Source organism: Bos javanicus, chromosome 11 (genome assembly GCF_032452875.1).
Source record: "Bos javanicus breed banteng chromosome 11, ARS-OSU_banteng_1.0, whole genome shotgun sequence".
Lineage (NCBI taxonomy): Eukaryota > Metazoa > Chordata > Mammalia > Artiodactyla > Bovidae > Bos > Bos javanicus.
Window position 1 is genome coordinate 99589504 of NC_083878.1, and position 18647 is coordinate 99608150.

Sequence of the window (18647 nt, forward strand, 5' to 3'; positions counted from 1 at the left end):
CTGATGACTCTACTTGAAAGAAATCCTGAATTCAGCCATGTCTGTCTCTCCCACTGTTACTGTCCCCAGCCAGGCCAGCACCGTCTCTTGCCTGGACTCCACCAGCTTCTGACTTTTCCCACCTTTCTGCAGGCTTCTTCAGGTTGTGATCTACTCAGAAACCAGAGAGATTCTTTAAAAACACAAATCAGCCCCTGGCTTGCTCTCCCCCATTGGCTTCAGGTGTTCATAGAGACAATCTGAGCCCCACCCCCAGAAGAACAGCACCAGCCCTCAGGGCACCCGGAGACACCACCTCAGGGTCATGGCTGTTCTCCTGCCCAGGACTTCTCATCCCCCTCTCTGCGGGGCTCACCGCCTCCCTTCACCCAGGTCTCAGTCCGTGGTCACCATCCTCATCACTGTGACCTTCCTCTCCAAACTCCAGCCCTTTCGTTCTCTAGCCTAACCCCTCACCCTGTTGTCTCTCTAACTTGTCTTGCTCCCTGGCCCTTGGTATTGGCCTGTTTCTTTATCTCTTTCGTCCCTAGAACATGTGCCTCCCAAACTCGGGAGCTGTGTCTTGCTGTCCAGAAAGCCTCCCAGTTTTTAGGACAGTCCCTGGCAAGAGCATGTGCTTGTTGATTGCCCTGATGGGCCAAGTGAATGAATGAGTGCTGTTAGGGTCATTCTTGCTCTGCAAAAAGCCAGAGTGAAAGAAGTTGAGGAGAGAGTTAATACGATTGTGCCTAATAAGAGAAACTCCAGTGGCCTGAGCCTGCCTGTCTTCTGCCAGAGACCAGTGGGCTTTCTGTAGCTGGGGCTCAGTCTGCCTGCTGCTATGGTTACCGGGAGCCATGGCCTCCGGAAGAAAGGCAAGGCCAGGCTGACTCTGCTGTTCTACTGAGCTTGTCACACATCTTCCTTGAGTGGTCCAGAGTCTGGTGGAGAAAGATCACATTCAAAGAGAGGTGGCCACCCCCATCTTGTCTTGGCTCCATTGTGCCGGATGGAGAGAGGACAGAGGGGCTGGCTGTTCTGGAAAATGGTCCATGCTCAATCCGCATGTGTTGAGGACCAGGCCAGGCTCCGGAGGTCAGCAGTCCATGGTCCCTGCCTGTAGGGAGGTTTCTGGCAGTTGGGAGGGGCCAGGAGACCAGGGCAGGCTTACCTGTGTATAAAAATAGCCCGTGCTCTCTCTGCCTGAGAGGGAGGAGGCAGGCACCTAGTGAACCAGCGAGTGAGCGCTACAGTCCCCTCCTTCCTGCTGGCCCCTCACCCTGAGGCAGCCCTGTGGCCTGGGGCGGAAGGGCCCCTACTTCTGCAGTGCTGAAGTCCCAGGTTCTTGGCACCCAGGAATGAAACAGCATCTTCTCTAACATCAGGCCCCACGGGAGGCCAACAGATTAACGCGTTTGCTCAGGGCCTTGCAGCTGGTATGGCAGAGCTTCCAGAAGGATGTCTGGCTCTTCCTATGGCCCTCCCTGGGCAGTGATGTCCTGAGATCATCCTTATCATTTTTCTGCTCTTTCAGCTGGACACTCCATCCCCAATCCTCACTGCAGAGAACAGACTCCTGAGCTCCAGAAAGCCTTGGGGACTGACCACAGCTCCCCGAGGAGCTCCTGCAGAGCCTGGAAGTCCAGGGCTGAGGCCTGTTACCGTCACATCACTGTCTCTGCCTCAGCCTGCACATGGCTTTCCCCTCTTCTGTGTCCCTGCCTCGTCTCCTCTAAGGACACTTTTGATGACACGGAGACCCCACCTGGGTAATCTAGGATGATCGGATCTCAGTATCCTTGACATCTACAAAGGACCCTTTCTCCAGATAAGGTCACATCCACAGGTTCCAGGGATAAAGATGTGGACTTATCTTTTGGGGGCCACCATTCAACCCGGTGCAACCACGAGCGTTATCACTGCTGTCAGCATCCTTACAAACATCAGTTAAGTACTAATGTACCAGGCTTAGTCCGGGTGCTTTTCCTGTACCGTCTCCTTTAGTCCTTAAGACAAACTTAGGGCAGGTACTGTTATTATCCCCATTTAATAAGGACATCGAGGCTCAGGGAGAAGTGAGCCCTTGTCCAGGGTCTCCCTTGAAACTCAGGCAGTCTGATTTCAGTGTCTCCTGCCTTGCCATAGTTATCTTGCTCCACCCCATCCTGTTTCTGATCATACAGATAATTCCATGGCAGAATCAGTGTGGGACAATGAGCACCCAAATGGGTGGCAAGGTGCCTGGGTTCTGATCTAGGTTCTGCCATTAGACAGAGGCAGATGCCAGCCGGGTCTCTTCCCCACTCTGGGCCTCAGTGTGCCCATTGGTAAAATCGGAAAGTGGTTGGTTTGGATAATCTCCAAGATCCTCCCAGCTCTTAAGTTCTGTGATGCTGGGTGTCATCTGTCAACTTGCTTCTATTCAAACGCTGCCCACAGCTCAACTCTCTAAATCTGCTACCTACTGCCAGAGATGGGTTTGCTTGGAAGGCTGGCGGAAGGGGGAACAAGTGCTGGTGACAGAGACACGAAGGGTGGTGCTGGCTTCCCTACTTTCCCTCTCTCTTCCCGTACCACCAGGCTGGCAGCACCCTGCTGTGGAAGGACTAGGGGATGGGGGTACTCTCTTCTCTTGGAGCCCAAGACTTTTGGTCCATACATTCAGGGAGGGATTCCAAAGTTGAGAGCTGTCATGGTTTTGGGGAACAGAGCCCCAGACCCACAGGCTTTAGCCAGAAGCTGGCCCTCACAGTAGGCTCCAGAAATCATCTGGGGGCTGGAAAAGTCCTTGTTGATCATCTAAGGCCAAGAGACTGGGAGAGGCCACAGCAACCCAACCCCAAGCCTCCTGCCCTTGGAAGTTGCGGGGGTGGGGGGGGTGGAAAACACAAAACAGGCTGGGGGGAGTCTCTGAATGTCACTTCCAAAGCCTGGCCTGCTCATTAGGAGTCGTTTGTTTATAAGTATAAACAGATTTTAAAAGTCCTTTTTAGATTGTGAACTCAGGCCCTTTTCCTCTGGCTTTTTCCTCTGCTTCTCTGTACAGAACATGACTGTTTGCATTTCAGCTAAGAGTGGGGAGTTAGGGACAGAATTGCCAACTTTCATTAGCAGGTGAGATTAACATCTCAGCAGGGGCCTGGGGGGTGGGGCATCTTCAGGTCCATCCGATCCCCCACGGACACATCCCCCGACACATTCCCAGTTGAGGGCTCCCGGTGGGGGTAAGCCTGGAGTTGGAAGAACCAGGGGCAGTTTATACCTGCCGAGTTCATCTCCCCTCGCCCGGCCTCAAGCTGAGCCTCACCCCTCTTCCGAGGCCCCGGGTCCAAACACTGGCTCTGCTCCCCGGTCTCTGCTGCGTTTGTCCCTGCAGGTGTCTGGGCAGAATGAAACCTAGCTGTGTGACCATGGGCCACTTACTCACTCTCTCAGGGTACAGGAGTTTTAAGTGGGGAGGTTTGTTGGAAGCCAAGCCCCAAGCGCGAGTGGAAGAATTCGACCCTCCTCGCGGTTCACGCGCCACCAGCCTCCCCTGGCTGGGTTTCAGGCAAGACCGAGAATTTTTTGGTCTTTATCCGGTTTAGTTTCTTGTGCTTCCAGCGGCAGCGGGGCTGTTCCACCACAGTCCCCAGGAAATTGTCCACGTAGGACAGAGCCTTCCCGAGGAGAATGAAGTCATCTGTTCCTTTTTTTAAAAATTTTTGTTGCCTTCTCCTTCAACACGAGTCACCCGGCCTCTGCACTTTCCCCCCCGCGCAAACAACAGGCCCGGCGAGGTGGGGTCGGCCGGGCCGGCGTGGGGATGGGGCGAGGAGCGAACCCCACGGGCCGGGGGGGCTGTCCGGGGGTGGGGAGCGCGCCCCCTTCTCCGCCCCGATCCCCGCCCACCGCCCCCCCCACCCCGCTTCCACCCTCGACTAACCCCGGGAACGCCCGAAAGGTGAGCTCCCGGGAGGGCCGCCCGCGCTCCGGCGCGGCCAGCTCGGCAAACAATAACAGTAAATAACGCTTGTCAACGTAATAAAAACGGAAACGGTTACAATGTTTTTTAATAAGCGTCCCCCATCAATCTCTCCCTCCCTCGCTCGCTCGCTCCGGGGCGGCCGCGGGCACCGGCGGGGCGGGGAGGAGGGGGCACCGGGGGGTGCGGTGCCGGAGGAGGACGACGCCGGGATTGTGGGGGAGAGAGCCCGAGCACAGCAAGTGAGAGACGAGGGGGCGCGGGCGGCCGGGGTCACGCGCGCCGGCAGAGCCGGGAAGCGGCCTCGGTGAGTAACACCGTTGCCATGGCGACGTGGCCGGGAGGAACAGGAAGCGGCAGAAATAGCTGCCGCCGCGGCCCGCGCGCCCGGCCCCTCCCCCCTGTGAGCCCGTTACCACGGAGACCGGCTCGCGCGAGGCTGCGCGGGCGGCCGCGGCCTCCGGCGCCCCGGCCCGCGCATGCGCCCCGGGGCCAGTCCCGCGCGACCGACGCGGGGTCGAGGGGCGCCGAAGAGGGGGTCAAACGCTGCAGCTCTGGCCCCGCCCGGACCCCCAAACCTGCCTAGCTGCCCGCTTGGATGGGAAGGAAAAAAAAGAAAAAGCAAAACTGTTTGTTGTTTGCGTTTTTAAAAGCAGCCCTGCTTTTGTTTCTGGCGGATTCGCTGGTTTCCAGGCGTCGAAGGCGGGGTGCCTGGTGGGGGTGGGGGGCAGGGACACGTCAGCCCGCGCGGTCCCAAATGTTTTCTGAGCGCCAGGCGCTGGGTCGCGTCTGGGACGCCGAGGGGACGCGGAACACCCGCTTTGCCCTCCAGCAGGCCCGGCCTGGGACGGTCTAACGAGGCCCTGGGGCTGACCTGGCTGCCTGAAGCCCTCAGCCGGACCTTCCCATGGGGGGCGGGGGGTGACTTTTTTCAGGTGATGCCCAGGGGTCCCCCGTCCCCACACACACCTCCTGAGTTGCCTGGTCTCTTCCCCTCATATCACCTTCTCCAGATTCTAACCGGCAGAGGACACAGAGGGAGAAGTGAAATCTAGGCAAACCCCAGGCTCCCTCTCCACTCCCTGTTCACCAGAAAACTGTGCAACAGTCCACACCCCCCCACACAAAAAAAGTTGAGGGAACCTAAATGTTTCATAAACAAAAGCCACTGTGCAACAACTTGTTTATGTGGAAGCCTGGCTGCAGCCTTGCACGTCTGAGGCTGTGTGTGTGTGTGTGTGTTTTGGAGGGAGGGAGGGGACACGTCTCAGGCTGTTTGTGCAGGATTTTTTTTTTTCCCTCTTCGGATTTTGTTTTTAATAAGGGTCAGAGGTCTGGGCTTCTGTGGGGAAGGAGAAAGGGTCACCTCGGATGGACAGACCAGGAGCTCTCAGGAGGACAGGTCAGGGGGCCCACGTGCTGGGGCAGAAGCCAGGAGCCTGGAGCCTCCTCATCTGGCACTGCTTCTGGCAGGGAGGGTGGTGTCAGTGGGCTCCAGGCTCTCTGGGCTGCTCCCCAGGGTATGGCTCCAGTGGGGACCCAGGCCAAGGGCTGGGACCTCTCTTCTCTGGCCAGGACAACTGTCATTTCACCCAGCCCCTGCCCTGGCCACACTGGCCAAGAGATAAGGCAAGCAGAGCAGCCCAGGTCTCTAGGGTTTTCTATAATGGAAAGGAGACGCTTTTGTTTTTTGTATGGGGTAGACTTGGATTTTCAGCATCCAGGCTGACCAGATGGGAATGTAGGGAGCGTGTGTGCACAGAAGGGGGACTGCTGCTTCAAATCCCCTCCCCCTGCCCCCTCCATCCAGCCTGGTTCCCCAGTGTGACCTTGTGTAGGCTGCCGGGTTTCTGGCCACTCAGCCTGGGGAGAGCAAAGGCGAGTGGGAGGGGCTTGAGTGAGTTTTCTTCTCTCATTCTCTCTCCCTCTTTTGAGGAGCGAGAGAAGGGCCCCAGCCCTGAAGGGATTGATCAGAAGACTTCTGGTCCACCGTGGCCGACTTAGCATCATATTTATCCCTCCTCTTCTTGGAGGAGGAAAGAAAGACACAGAAGGGAGCTTGGAGCAGTTGGTAAAATAAAGATAAAATAAAGACAATCTCAGTCCAGAGGGCAGTAGCCTGTGCTGGGAACCAGGACTTCAGAATCAGTCCTGGTGGTGAACCCGCTTGGCTTCCCCAGAGCTTGTACATCTGGACAATGAGAACAATGCAATGCCTATCTCGAAAGTTGTGATGGTTCTGTTAAGTTACACACACAAGCTCTCAGCACAGTGCCAGGTACAGAGTAGGTGCCCAGAACACAGCAGCTCTTACTGGAGCTGGAGGAGGTTTACTACTCTCTGTGGTGTGACTCAGGATTGTTGCCTTGGGCCCTGAGATCCGTCTTTGGCACAGGCTCTACCACCAACCCACTGTACAATCTGAGGCAAGTCGCTTACCTTCTTGAGGCCTCAGTCTTCCCATCTGGCAAATGGGGATAATACTTAAAACCACTGATTGGGAACTTAACTCTTTGCCAGGCACTACTGCACAGTCCTTGAATTTCCTTATCTAATTTAGCCTTCAAATAACCCTGAGAGGTAAGTACCAGGATGATCCCAGTGTCACAGTTGAGAGGACAGCCTCGGATGAAGTCACTGGCGGGATTACACAGCTAGAAAGTGGCCAGTATTACAAAGCTGGTCACATGGTGGATGGTCATGAACACAGAGCAAGCATCGGGTTATTTCTATTACTACTGTTCTCCCCACCTTCCTGCTCATCCTCTGACCGTTTTTGTGGCTCAGGCCACAGCCCTCCCCCTTTGAATCGACACTTGGCTTCAGCCATTCTGGGCCCTGCTGAGACTCAGCACTCTCAGTGGGAGACACCCTCAGGGGTACATCTGCTTGAGGAGAGCCAGGTGGGCCCCACCAGGCCCTGCGGTCAACCTGGCAGCTTACCCCAGTTCTCCCACCGTGTCTGTTCCTCCCTGCTATTTATCGTCGAGGGTTGGGGTCCCCCACACTTCCAGGTGTCACGTGTGGCATCCAGATGCTGCAGTCAATCGAGTTGGAAGCCATAAATCTCCGTTATTGTCCCAGCGCCCCCTTCCCTCTGCTGTGCTGTCATTTTAAGGCACTGGTGGGAGAGGCAGCCCCCCAGCCCCGCCCACATGCCCGAGGCTTTGTTCCCTCTCCAGGCAGGAAATGGCCCGATTCTGGCTGTGGCATCCACTGCCTACATTTGAATCCTGGCCCTGTCCCTCCCTGGCAGTGAAGCTTTGGCCAAGCACTTAACCTCCCTGGTATCCTCAGTTTTTCTTCCATAAATTCGAGATGCGCAGAGCCACTGGCTGTCTCACCAGGTGGTCAGTGTGTTATGAGTGCTGCTCCCTGCCCAGCTCCCAGAGGGTCTTCAGGATGTTACTGGTTACAGCGAGTGCTTTGCTGCATGCTGGGTGGTGTCAGGCGTTAGCTCAATAACTTTTCAAACAAGTACATTATTACCCCATTTTATAGATGAGGAAGCTGCAACTCAAAACAAGGGAAGTGAGGTGCCCCAAGGCCACAGAGCCAATTAGTAGAGGAACTGGGATGAAACCAGGCAGGCCTGTGCAACTCTGCAGCCCTCACTGTAACCCCAGGTTCCCTACCCTCCCCACTGGAACTCCTCTGGGGCTTTCCACCGAGGTCTGCAATGACAGCATCATTAGCTCTGCCCAGAGCTGCTTCTATAACCCAGGCCTGAGAGACACTGGGTTAATAGGTTCTTAATAAAGCCAGCAGAGGCGCCTGCATCTTCCTGGGGCAGGGGCCAAGGAGCCAGGTGCAGCAGCAGAGTCCTAATGAAAATACTTGGGCGGGGGAGGGAGGGGCCGTGGGCCAACCGCCTGCTCCTGTGTCAAAGTCAGTCCTTTTGCCTTGAGTCACTGAATGCCTCCCTGGGTAGGGGACAGTCACCGATCACTCACTCCACTCATCCTTTCTTCCTTTCATCAGGGGCAGAGTGCTGGACCAAGAAGCGGGAGACCAGGTCGTATGTGACCCTGGGGAAATGACCTCCCAATGTCCCTCACCCCAGTTGAAGTGCCTTAGAAGACTCAGGCAATGGCACCCCACTCCAGTACTCTTGCCTGGAAAATCCCATGGATGGAGGAGCCTGGTGGGCTGCAGTCCATGGGGTCGCTGAGGGTCGGACACGACTGAGCGACTTCACTTTCACTTTTCACTTTCATGCATTGGAGAAGGAAATGGCAACCCACTCCAGTGTTCTTGCCTGGAGAATCCCAGGGACGGGGGAGCCTGGTGGGCTGCCGTCTGTGGGGTCGCACAGAGTTGGACACGACTGAAGCGACTTAGCAGCAGTAGCAGGAGCAGAAGACTCAGGAGACCTCCCATTTTGGGATCGTTACTATTACTTTTGTGGTCATGTTGTTACAGTGAAGGGAGCTGCTCTAGAGCAACTGGCTTTGGGAGGTGTTCAGTACGGATGTGAGAGTTGGACCATAAAGAATGCTGAGCGCTGCAGAATTGATGCTTTCAAACTGTGGTGCTGAAGAAGACTCTTGAGAGTCCCTGGGACAGCAAGGAGATCAAACCATTCAATCCTAAAAGAAATCAACCCTGAATATTCACTGAAAGGACTGACACTGAAGCTAAAGCTCCAATACGTTGGCCACCTGATTCGAAGAGCGGACCCAATGAAAAAGACCCTGATGCTGGGAAAGATTGAAGGCAGGAGGAGAAAGGGGTGACAGAGGATGAGATGGTTGGATGGCACCACCAACTCAATGGACACGAATTTGAACAAACTCAGGGAGACAGTGAAGGACAGGGAAGCCTGGCGTGTTGCAGTCCATAGGATCACAAAGAGTCAGACAAGGCTTAGCAACTGGACAACAACAGCAGCACACTCATTAAGCAGTCATCATTTGTTCACTCACTCACTCACTCAACGAATGTTTATCACTGTGACCTGTGCTGGGCACCAGGCCGGGTGCGGCGGCAGATACAAGATCAGACTAGACCCACAAACCGGGGAAGAGTGGTGGACAGGTGTCACCCTTGGTCGCCAACTCCACGCTTGGTAAAGGCTGTATTGAGAAGCCTACGCTGAGGATTCTGAAGCTGCATCCTGGCTTTGAGAAGAAGAGTGCTGTGATCAACTAGTCATGTCTGCCATGAGCACAGAAAGGGAGTCAAGGCCAATGCCTTTGCCAGCCTTAATGCTAAAGAACGGGAGGACCTCAGACAGGAGGCCCGTTTGACTGTGCCTGCTCTGCTACATGACCTTGGGCAAGACATGGACCTGCTGCCTGCCTCCTTTCACTCCTTTGGAGGCACAGGCGCTGACAGGAGAGTCTGCATTTTTAGCGATCGAAGGAGCTAGAGCAAGACAGCCCAGTCTTCCTCTTAGAACTCATCTTGCTCTGGGCAGATGTGAGAATCAAATGTGAGACTCCCCTACGTGGAAACACAGGGCTGTCAGTGTGTGTGTGGTGGGGTAGGAGCCCAGGAAAGACGGTCCCCAGCCGCTCTGCTGACTGTCCTAGTCCAGACCTCGGCTTCTCTACGTGCACAATGAGGAGGATGGGGAGGGGAAGTGAAGTGCTCCCCAAATCTGCTGCGTGTGATGCCTGTCATGCTGAGGCCTTTGGGGGACAAGGAAGGCAGGATGAAAGAGGAGCCTCTGGACGAGGTGGTAGGAGGGAGCTCTCCAATACTCTTGGCAAAGCCCGAGACCCCCTCCAAGGGTGGCAAGAGGCTGGGAAGGACGTGGGGAAGGGATGTGGGGCTGCTGCAGCACCCAAGGGGAGGATACATCTTCTGGGTTCGTTCTGAGGGTTGTTCGGCTCCACTGGGAGTCTCTTTCCCAGATGCACCCCATAGATGCCATCCCTGAGCAAGGAAGGGAAAGGAGAAGAGAGTGGGAAAGGTGGGGAAGGGTTGGAGGAGCAGAGACTCCTGACTGGTGGGAGTCTGGGTCCCAGGCGGTGATGCCCCCGGCCCCAGGGAGAATAGAAACAGCAGAAGGAAGACAAGGGCAGGTCCCTGGAAGTCATGGAGCCACCACTGGTCCTCAGAAACAGATCCACCAGGTCTCCACAAGCCTGACTCTGGGGGTTGGGGCATCGAGGCTGTACCATCCACCTGCCTTTAAAATCCCTCGTGGTTCCTTGTTGCCTTAAGGTGAAGTCTGAACTCCTTAGAGGTATCACATGCTGCTGGGTGAGGTCTGGGGGCCTGGATCCAAGTCTCAGTCCAGCTGCTATCAGCTGTGTGACAACCAGCAACTTACATAACCTCTCTGGATCTAAGTTATCGCATCCGACAATGAGGATGATAATAGTACTCACGTAAGAGGACTGTAGCATGAGTTGAAGAATCGATGTTTTGAACTGTGGTGCTGAAGACTCTTGAGAGTCCCTTGGACAGCAAGGAGATCCAACCAGTCCATCCTAAAAGAAATCAACCCTGAATATTCACTGGAAGGACTGATGCTGAAGCTGAAGCGCCAATACTTTGGCCACCTGATGCAAAGAGCCGACTCATTGGAAAAAACCCTGATGCTGGGAAGTATTGAGGGCAAGAGGAGAAGGGGGCGACAGAGGATGAGATGATTGGATGGCATCACCAACTCAATGGACATGAGTTTGGGCATCCTCTTGGAGATAGTGGAGGACAGAGAAACCTGGCGTGCTGCAGTCTATGGGGTCAAAGAGCGTCAGACAGGACTGAGTGACTGAACAAGAGGAGTGAGTGAGCTTCAGAGCGTGCCTCAGGCTTAGCATGGTGCTGGGCGCATTATAACCGTTCAATAGCAGATGGCATTGTTATCCCTGCTGTTGTTTAGTCGATAAGTCGTGTCTGACTCCTTTGCGACCCCATGGACTGTAGTTTACAGAGTCTGCTCCGTGGGATTTCTCAGGCAAGAATCGGGGAGCGGGATGCTATGGCCTTCCCAACCCAGGGATGGAACCTGCCTCTCTAGCACTGGCAGATGGGTTCGAGCTCGATGATGATGCCAAAGGCCCTGACCGCGTGAACCCGTCTTCCTCACCCATCTCGTTAGCGCCAACCACTCGGCTCCACTGGGCTGCTCTGTCCCCCTGGTGCGCCATGTTCTTTCGGGTCAGGCCTCTGGGCCTTTGCTTGCACGGTGCGCTCTGCCAGGAGCGCCCTTTCTTCTCCCTGCTGCTTTTGGACCTCGGTCCGCCGTCAGCTGCTCTGGGAACCACCCTCCTGGCGAGTCGCTCTGCATCCTCTCTGCATGCCCACACGGCCCATGGCTGTCGCCCACATGGCGTCCGTGTTTACCTCCCCTCTGACTCTCCTACTTTGGCCAGTGCCCAAGCCGTGAGCCCTCACGGTGGAAGGACGCAGACCACTCCCCACTCCTGCGCTGCTGCTTCCTTATCAGACAGAAGCAGGATGCCTGAGCGCCCCTCTGATGAGTCCCGTGGGAGCAGTTTCTGTGACATGCTGGGGCCTCCAAGTTAGCGCTCAGCACGAGGGGGAGGTTCAGAGGCCCCCCACCCTCCCTCCCACCCCCTGCACATTTCCTAGCCCTTCCCCTGCTTACCTTCACTGCCTTCTGCTCCTGGCCTGGGAAGAGCCACTAATCTATGGGACCGAGTAGGAAATGGTGCCTGGGGTGGGTGTGTGGGGTGGAGGGGCACCAGATACCCAGGTCCTACGGGAGCTGCTGGGGGCAGAGGGGACGTCCCTTCCCTGCCCTGTGAGCTGTCTGTGGTGCGGCAGCAGCCAGGGGTGTGGCTCTGTGGCCAGCGCCATGGGAGCACTGTCCCCACCCTTTTCATTCTGTCTCTGTCTGGTCGCTGGGCTTCTTCCTGCCCCTCACTGCAGGGCAGCCAGATCTCCGTGTCCTGGCAGAGGGATACTGTTTCTCCTGTCTGGGTGGATGCTCTATACCCAGCCACTGGCCCCAGACCGAGTGCCTCTGCAGGATGTTCAAGTTGAATGAAGTCCATGTGGCAGATGAGAGAGCTGAGGCCCAGGGCGAGAAAGGAGTGTGTCTGTCACAGAGTGAACCCCGTGTTGTTTTCTGTAGCTCATTGCCTTGCCAGGAGAGCAGAAGACCTGCAGTCTTTGGCTTTGACCTTGAGGAAATGGAGAAACTTGGACCTCAAAGGCAGATTTCCGTGGCTAAGACATGGACAGGCTGTGTGACCTTGGGCACTTTACCTAAGCTCTCTGAGCCTCAGGTGCGAGTGAGGTTGCATGAGATGACAACTGCACAGGGCCTAGCATGGACCAAACAGCTGCTTTCTTATAATTAGGGAACAGTTAGGCCTCACCGTGAACAAATGCAGCCAATAAAATTTGCTTTTATGCAGACGTAGCCATTCCCCTGCCCTTTTTTATGTTATGGAAAAATCCTCAATGTTGTAAAAGGAACCGTTACAGGTTTATCTGTGTATAAGTTGGAGGGTACCTGGCATACCTCCTGCTCTGCCCCAGAAGCTGAGACCTTAGGAGAGGGACTTGGTGACCTCAGGAGAGGGACTTGTTGGCTTTGGACTTCAGCTTGCTCATCTGCAAAATGGGGATAGCAGCACCTCTCTCCAAGAACTGCTTGGGGCTCAGTGAGATCACTTAGGGGTACAGGGAGGGCCTGTGATTACAGCCTTAGAGATCCTGTCTTCTTTAAAAAAAAAAAAAATAGAATGGACCACTTATTTTCTATTTTGGCCATGAGTCAAGTGGGATCTTGGTTCCCTGACCAGGGATCAAAGCTGCACCACCCACGTTGGAAGCATGGAGCTTTAACCACTGGGTCACCAGGGAAGTCCCCAGATCCCATCTTTTTCAGAAATTAAAGGTACTCCTTATGGAGAACAGGCTTGCCTTTGGGTGTGGACTTGGCCAGGGAGACCTGGTCTCAGGGATTGCGTTTCCTGGGGAGGGGTGGGGTCCAGGGCTGCCTGGCCGAGCGAGCAGGGTCTGTCCAGGAAAGGGAAGCCCCACCTGGCAGCTCCCGCTGCCGCCTGGCCCCCAGCTGGTCATCCCTTCCTCCCCACCCTCTCTGGAAGCCCGTGTTGCCAGGCCTCCCCCCACCTCTGCTGCCAGTGCTGCGGCTGCCCTTTTCTGAGGAGGTGGGGGATGGGGTGGGGTGTACATTTTCCAGGCGACGTTTCCCTGGCAGCTCTGCAAACTAATTGGCCTTTAATGTGGCATAGTATTTATTTTAATTAGCAGGAAATTGACCAATTTCTTAATAAGGGGCTTTGTGGAGGCTCCATATCTGGGCTTGGTGGTACGTGTGTGAATGAGGGGGGAATTGGTGATCAAGCAAGAATGACACCCATAGTCCAAGAGGGGACTCTTGGATACCGTGGAACTTGGTCTTCCTGGCTGTGATTCCTCCCTTTATAGAGCGAGAGGGCCTGTCTTGAGGGCCAGGGAGGTGACAAGGACAGCGAGGATGGGCCTGCCCTTTTGGGAGCAAACTCTGGAGGCAGAGGGAGAGGAGGGCTCTGGGCCCAGGGACACATAAAGGGCCGGGAGCTGCCCCGGGCCTCCTGGGGATCTCACAGCCTCAGACTCTGCCTCTGACCTTGGCCTGGTGAAGTCTTAGGTCTAGGTCACCGATCCTCCTGGCCTTAGCAACGCCCTCTCCCCATTTGAGGAATTAACAGAGTAAATCAGCAGTTGTTCTGTTGCTAAGTCATGTCTCTTTGCAATCCCATGGACTGTAGCCTGCCAGGCTCCTGTCTATGGGATTTTCCAGGCAAGAAATACTGGAGTGGGTTGCCATTTCCTTCTCCCAGAGATCTTCCCAACCCAGGGGTAGAACCCACGTTTCCGGCACTGGCAGGCAGATCCTTTACCACTGAGCCACCAGGAAAGCCTGTGTAAATCAGCAGGGATTTCTTAAAGGATAAATTCTTTTTCTTTGATCTGATAGAATCACCGAGGTTCCCCTAGCATGTATAATGCCCGGCTATGCTGAAATATCCCCTTTTCAAACTGTGGAGGTTTGGAGAAATGCGGTGTTTTTCCGAAGCCTCACAGATGGCTTATATCTGCAGGATATACCCATATCCGGCAGGACCGGCTTAACCATGGCCGCCCCCAAGGGAAGGCTGCCCTGATATCCGGGTGAGCCCGGGGGTCCCGTCCATCTCCCCACTCTCCTTCAGTGTCCTGTGACAGTGGTAACGGGCCCATTCAGCGTGTCACCTGGACTGTGTCCCCTGAGAGCAGGCACTGTGTCTGTGGGCTCAGTTGGTACCCCAGCATCAGGCATATAGAGGTGTACACTGTATGTTTGTTGAATGAGTAAATGGGTGAGTGGATTATGGAGCAGAACTGAAAACCAACCAACCTCCTGACCCCCTAGTCCAGGACTATCGCCCCTTCCCCACGCCTCTGCCTTGGGTGTCTTTATGATTTTATATTTTAATTGGGATGGTGCTGAGGGGGAATACGCCCCTCTCCCTGACCATCTAACTTGTCCTCTGGGGACGGGGACAGTTCACCTCCTCTCACTGCCTTGGGATGTGATCCAGGAGCCTGTGTGCGCATGCGCCTCTTTGGGTGAAAGAACGACGCTTATTCTCTCTCCCTGTGGCTCAGCTTCCAAGGACCAGGGGAGAGGGCTGCCCTCGGGTCTCGTGGTCTCACTGAGCCCTTCCAGGGGTCTCCGAGGATCCGCCTCGACCACTGGCTGGGACAAGTGAAGCCATGACCTCTCCTGTCAGCCCCTAGCCCATCATCCCGCCTCTGCTTCCCCGGGGCCCTCGGACCCTCCTGTCCAGAGACGCCCCAGGGGCTCTGCTGCACCTCTGCCTGGACTCAGACCAACCACGTCCCCTGTTTATTTGTTTGAAACCATGTATGCAATGCTTTCCACCAGGCACTGTTCTGGGCACTTTAGAGATATTGATCCCTCAGTATGAAGCAGGTGCTGTTATGTTCCCATTTTGCAGTCACAGAAACTGAGGCACAAAGAAGACAAGTGGCTGACCCACTTCCCCCTCCCTGGCTTTCACTGCAGACCTCTAGGGTAGGGAGTTAGTCCTCAGAGTCTTCTTAGGTAATTTCTGTTTCCACGATTCCATCCGGTCGCCAGGCCTTTGCTCACTTGAGTTACCTGGGCTGAGACCCTGGCACGATGCATGGAGCAAAGGTACGGTGCCTGGAAGCAGCCACACCCGGGTTTGAATTTGAATCTGCCACATGGAGCCATGTGATCCTGGGCGAGCAGCTTCAGGTCTCTTTGGCCACCTGTTATCTGAAGATTGGGGGCAAAACTATCTATCCAAAGGCTGATTACAAGGAATCAGCAAGGGAAGTCATCTAAGGAACCGGTATCTGACTTGCAATTTTTCGTTAATAAAAATGAATTATTCTCTTTTTTTTGCCCCAACTTGTCCTCCTGTCCTTCAAAGCCCAGTTATTCCAGAAGCCCTTGCCCCCCCTTTCCAGAGTAGAATCCCTAGTTCCAGGGCCCCCAGGGCACATCATGTCTGTGTCACCCGGCCTGGTCATGTCCCCTCCCGTCCTGGGACCCTCAGAACCTCAGTTAGCAGGGAGATCAGGCCAGAGGAAGGCAGGGCTGTGCTGGGGATAGAGTCGGCATTCTGACCTCATTCACCAACATTTATCGAGCACCTACTGTGTTCTGGGCACCGTGCATGAGACAGCCTCCGGGAAGCCCACCATGCAGTGGGAGAGGCAGACGAGTGAACTGGCCACCCCGCCTCGGTGGTGATCAGGCTCAGCTCAGCCCAGGGGAGGGGACCAGGGAATGCAGCCGGTAAGTCAGGAGCCTTAGGGAGGTGGGGGTGGGAGCTGGCGGCCAAGGGAGGTGCAGGAGGCCAGGGGCATTCCTGGCAGAAGGGTGGAGGCTAAGGCAAGTGTGGTCTTGGGGAAACAGCTGGTCACTGTGGCCCCGTTGGGTGGGCGTCATGGAAACTTCTCTACAACCACCCAGCATCCCTGCCAGGTAACATGTGCTTAGCAAGGCGAACAAGAGAGAGCTGGTCTCTGTCCCTAAGAATCACATTCCAATGGGAGGTGCAGGGGAGCAAATAGCAACCAAGTAACTAAATAAATAAACAAGATCACAACAGAGGGTGAAGAGTGAATGAGGCCAGCAGAGAAGAGAGGCGAGAGACCTGGCCAGAGGCTACATCTAGGAGCTGGCCTCTCTCCCAGAGGTGCTGGGACCCAGGAGAACTGAAGCGGGGGGGGGGGGGGTCAGAGGGCATTCGAGCTGACTCCTGGATGGCGGAGGGCAGAATGGAGTTAGAGGAAAGAACAGAAGCCAGAGACTTAGGGCAGTCTCCAGGCAAGGTGGTTCCCTGGGGACTGAGAGGGGAAGGCAGATGCGAAAGCTCTCCAGGAGGTAAAGGAATGGGGCTTGATGTTCCAGCTGTGGAGGGGGAGGGGTGTGGGGAGATGAAGCTGAACCCAGATTTCTGGACCAGATTTCTGGAGTGACTACGTTGCCCGTTCGCCGACACGGTGATAAGCTTAGCTTAGAGCTTGTTGAGGGAAGGTCCTACAGGGGTTGGTGTGGGGCGTGGAGGCGGGGGTCGGGCACCGCGTCCAAGACCCAGGGGAGAGGTCAGGGCCTGCCGCCGTGGGTCAGAGCTGCCCGACAGTCCCACCAGATCCTGCCTTAACCAAAGGAAAATTCAAGCCATCCTCTTCCCCTCTAGTGTTCCTGACTCATCCCAAGAGTCTGCAGTGTGGCACGGTCTAGAATCTTGAAGGCTTTTCCTCCGGTTCCCAGAGTCCTTCAGAGTCCCCTTCCTGGCCCACACGTTCCTTCCACTGGGACCTAGCGATCAGAGGTTCTGACTGGAGAAGCGGAGAGGCTATTTCTGGAGAAGGAAGGGGTCCCCAGGAGGCTCAGGCTCACCCCTCCCCACTCGGCTCTAAAAAGCACCCATCACGGCTGTGGGGTTCTGTGTGCTGAGCTCTGGAGGGTATCCCACTCCCGATCCGGCTGGGGCTGGGGGTGGAGACTGTGGGGTCTTGAGCTGTGGTCCTTGTGGCTGTCGGGTTGCGTCCCCGGCTCCCGCGTATTCTCTTTGAGGGGGCGTTCCTCCCCTCCTCGCGGTGGGCGCTCTGTGTCCGACTGGGGGCTGGGCTGGGACCCAGCTGGGCTCTGTCACCGGGCCTTACAGACTGATGGAGGAAGGGATGTGTGTGTGTGTGTGTGTGTGTGTGAGAGAGAGAGAGAGAGAGAGACAGCCTGCCTGAAACCTAATTGTCCGCTGTCTAATCCGTCAGCCGGAGGACAGCTTGCCAGCCCCTCCCTGGCAGGCTGATAAATGCCGACTGCGGCCCCCCTGCGCCAGGCCGGCCTTAATTGGTATCAGGACGTGCCTGGACTCGATCCTCCCAGCCCCTGCCTTCCTTGCCTCCTGCCTTCCTCTCCTCCAGCCTGCAGGCCTCCACCCGTGGCAGGGCTCACCTGCTGCCACAGCCCCAGGAGGAGGCTGTGAGACCAAGAAAGACAGCTCCACTTATGGGGCACCTTCTGTATGCCTTCTGCACACCCTCCCCCACCCTCACGCAGCCCTGTGAGAGGGGGACCAGCTTGCTTTCCCATGCACACACACAGGTCATGTTTCCTGAGCCCTCCACCTGCCCACCCCCAAGCAGGCTGGGTGCCGGGGTCCACGGCAAACGGGACAGACTTGCAGTCTAGACTTCCTGCCCCTCCCCAGGAGCTCCCCGTAACTGGCAGAAAGGGGCTTGTTCCCAGACAGTTGGCTGGTAGGGCTCAAGAGTAAGAGTTAACCCTTTGCCCATTTTAGGAAGTTCAGAGAGGTCTGGCAACCTGCCCAAGATCACACAGCCAGCCAAGGAGGGAGAGAGAGCAAGGTTGCCCTCCAGAAGACCACACACGGTTCGTTCGCAGTGTCATGTGGGTCTGAACCATTCAGGGCACGTTAGAAACTCAAGTGCCTCCCCCCGAGATTCTAAATGAGGGTCTGGGCGCCCTCTGGCTCTGGTGAGTGGGCCACTCAGGACTTGATGAGCGTAAATTCTCCGTTCTCCACGCTGATGGAATATCAGGGCGGGGCAGAGTGGGCAGGACAGAGACAGCATCTCATTCATTCATTCAGCGAGGACTTACTAAGTGACTGCCTTGACACAGAAAGGGCTAGCCATGTGATTTGTGGGGTTTTGTGCAAAAGGAGAATAGGGGTCCCTTGTCCAAAAAGTACTGAGAGTTGGGAGATGGCGACCCCAGAGCATTAAACCAAGTGGGGTTCCCGAGGGACTGGGCAGGCATCTAGCCCTGCTGCTGGGGAAGGAGCCCTGCAGGGAAATAGCCAAACCAGAGCACCCCAGGCCGATTCTGACCTGACCCCCACCCCTTATCTGGAATTTTGAAATTAACCAAAGGTCTGAAAACCCAAAATTCTTTTGTAAGATGGTGGCAAATTCATTAGGAAGCAAAAATCTGACCTCAACCAACAGGAGACTATTTATAGCTTTATTTATTCCCCTCGATGTGAACATTTATACATTTCATTGCAGAGATATTCATGTACTTGACTGTGGGGGCTGCCCTGGCCCTGCTGGGGTGTCAGCTAAGCTGTACTATATGGGCAAAATTGCTACTCTAAAAGGACAACTCAGTCCCTGCACCCCACTGGTCAAGCAGTTTAGGAGAAAGGCTTTGGACTCACACAAGATGTTATCTATGCCCTGTATGGAATGATTGCCGTGTCTT

General features: G+C 55.6%; 1 long non-coding RNA gene across 1 annotated transcript in view; it reads left to right on the forward strand.

Annotated features, from left to right (window-relative positions):
- The window catches only part of LOC133257623 (uncharacterized), a 32830-nt gene extending 14388 nt beyond the window's left edge, over positions 1-18442 (forward strand). Inside the window, exons 2-3 of the long non-coding RNA XR_009739625.1 lie at positions 1514-5345; positions 7925-18442. This is a non-coding gene — a long non-coding RNA (uncharacterized LOC133257623). The remainder of the gene's footprint in view (positions 1-1513; positions 5346-7924) is intronic.
- The last annotated feature ends 205 nt before the right edge of the window (positions 18443-18647 follow it).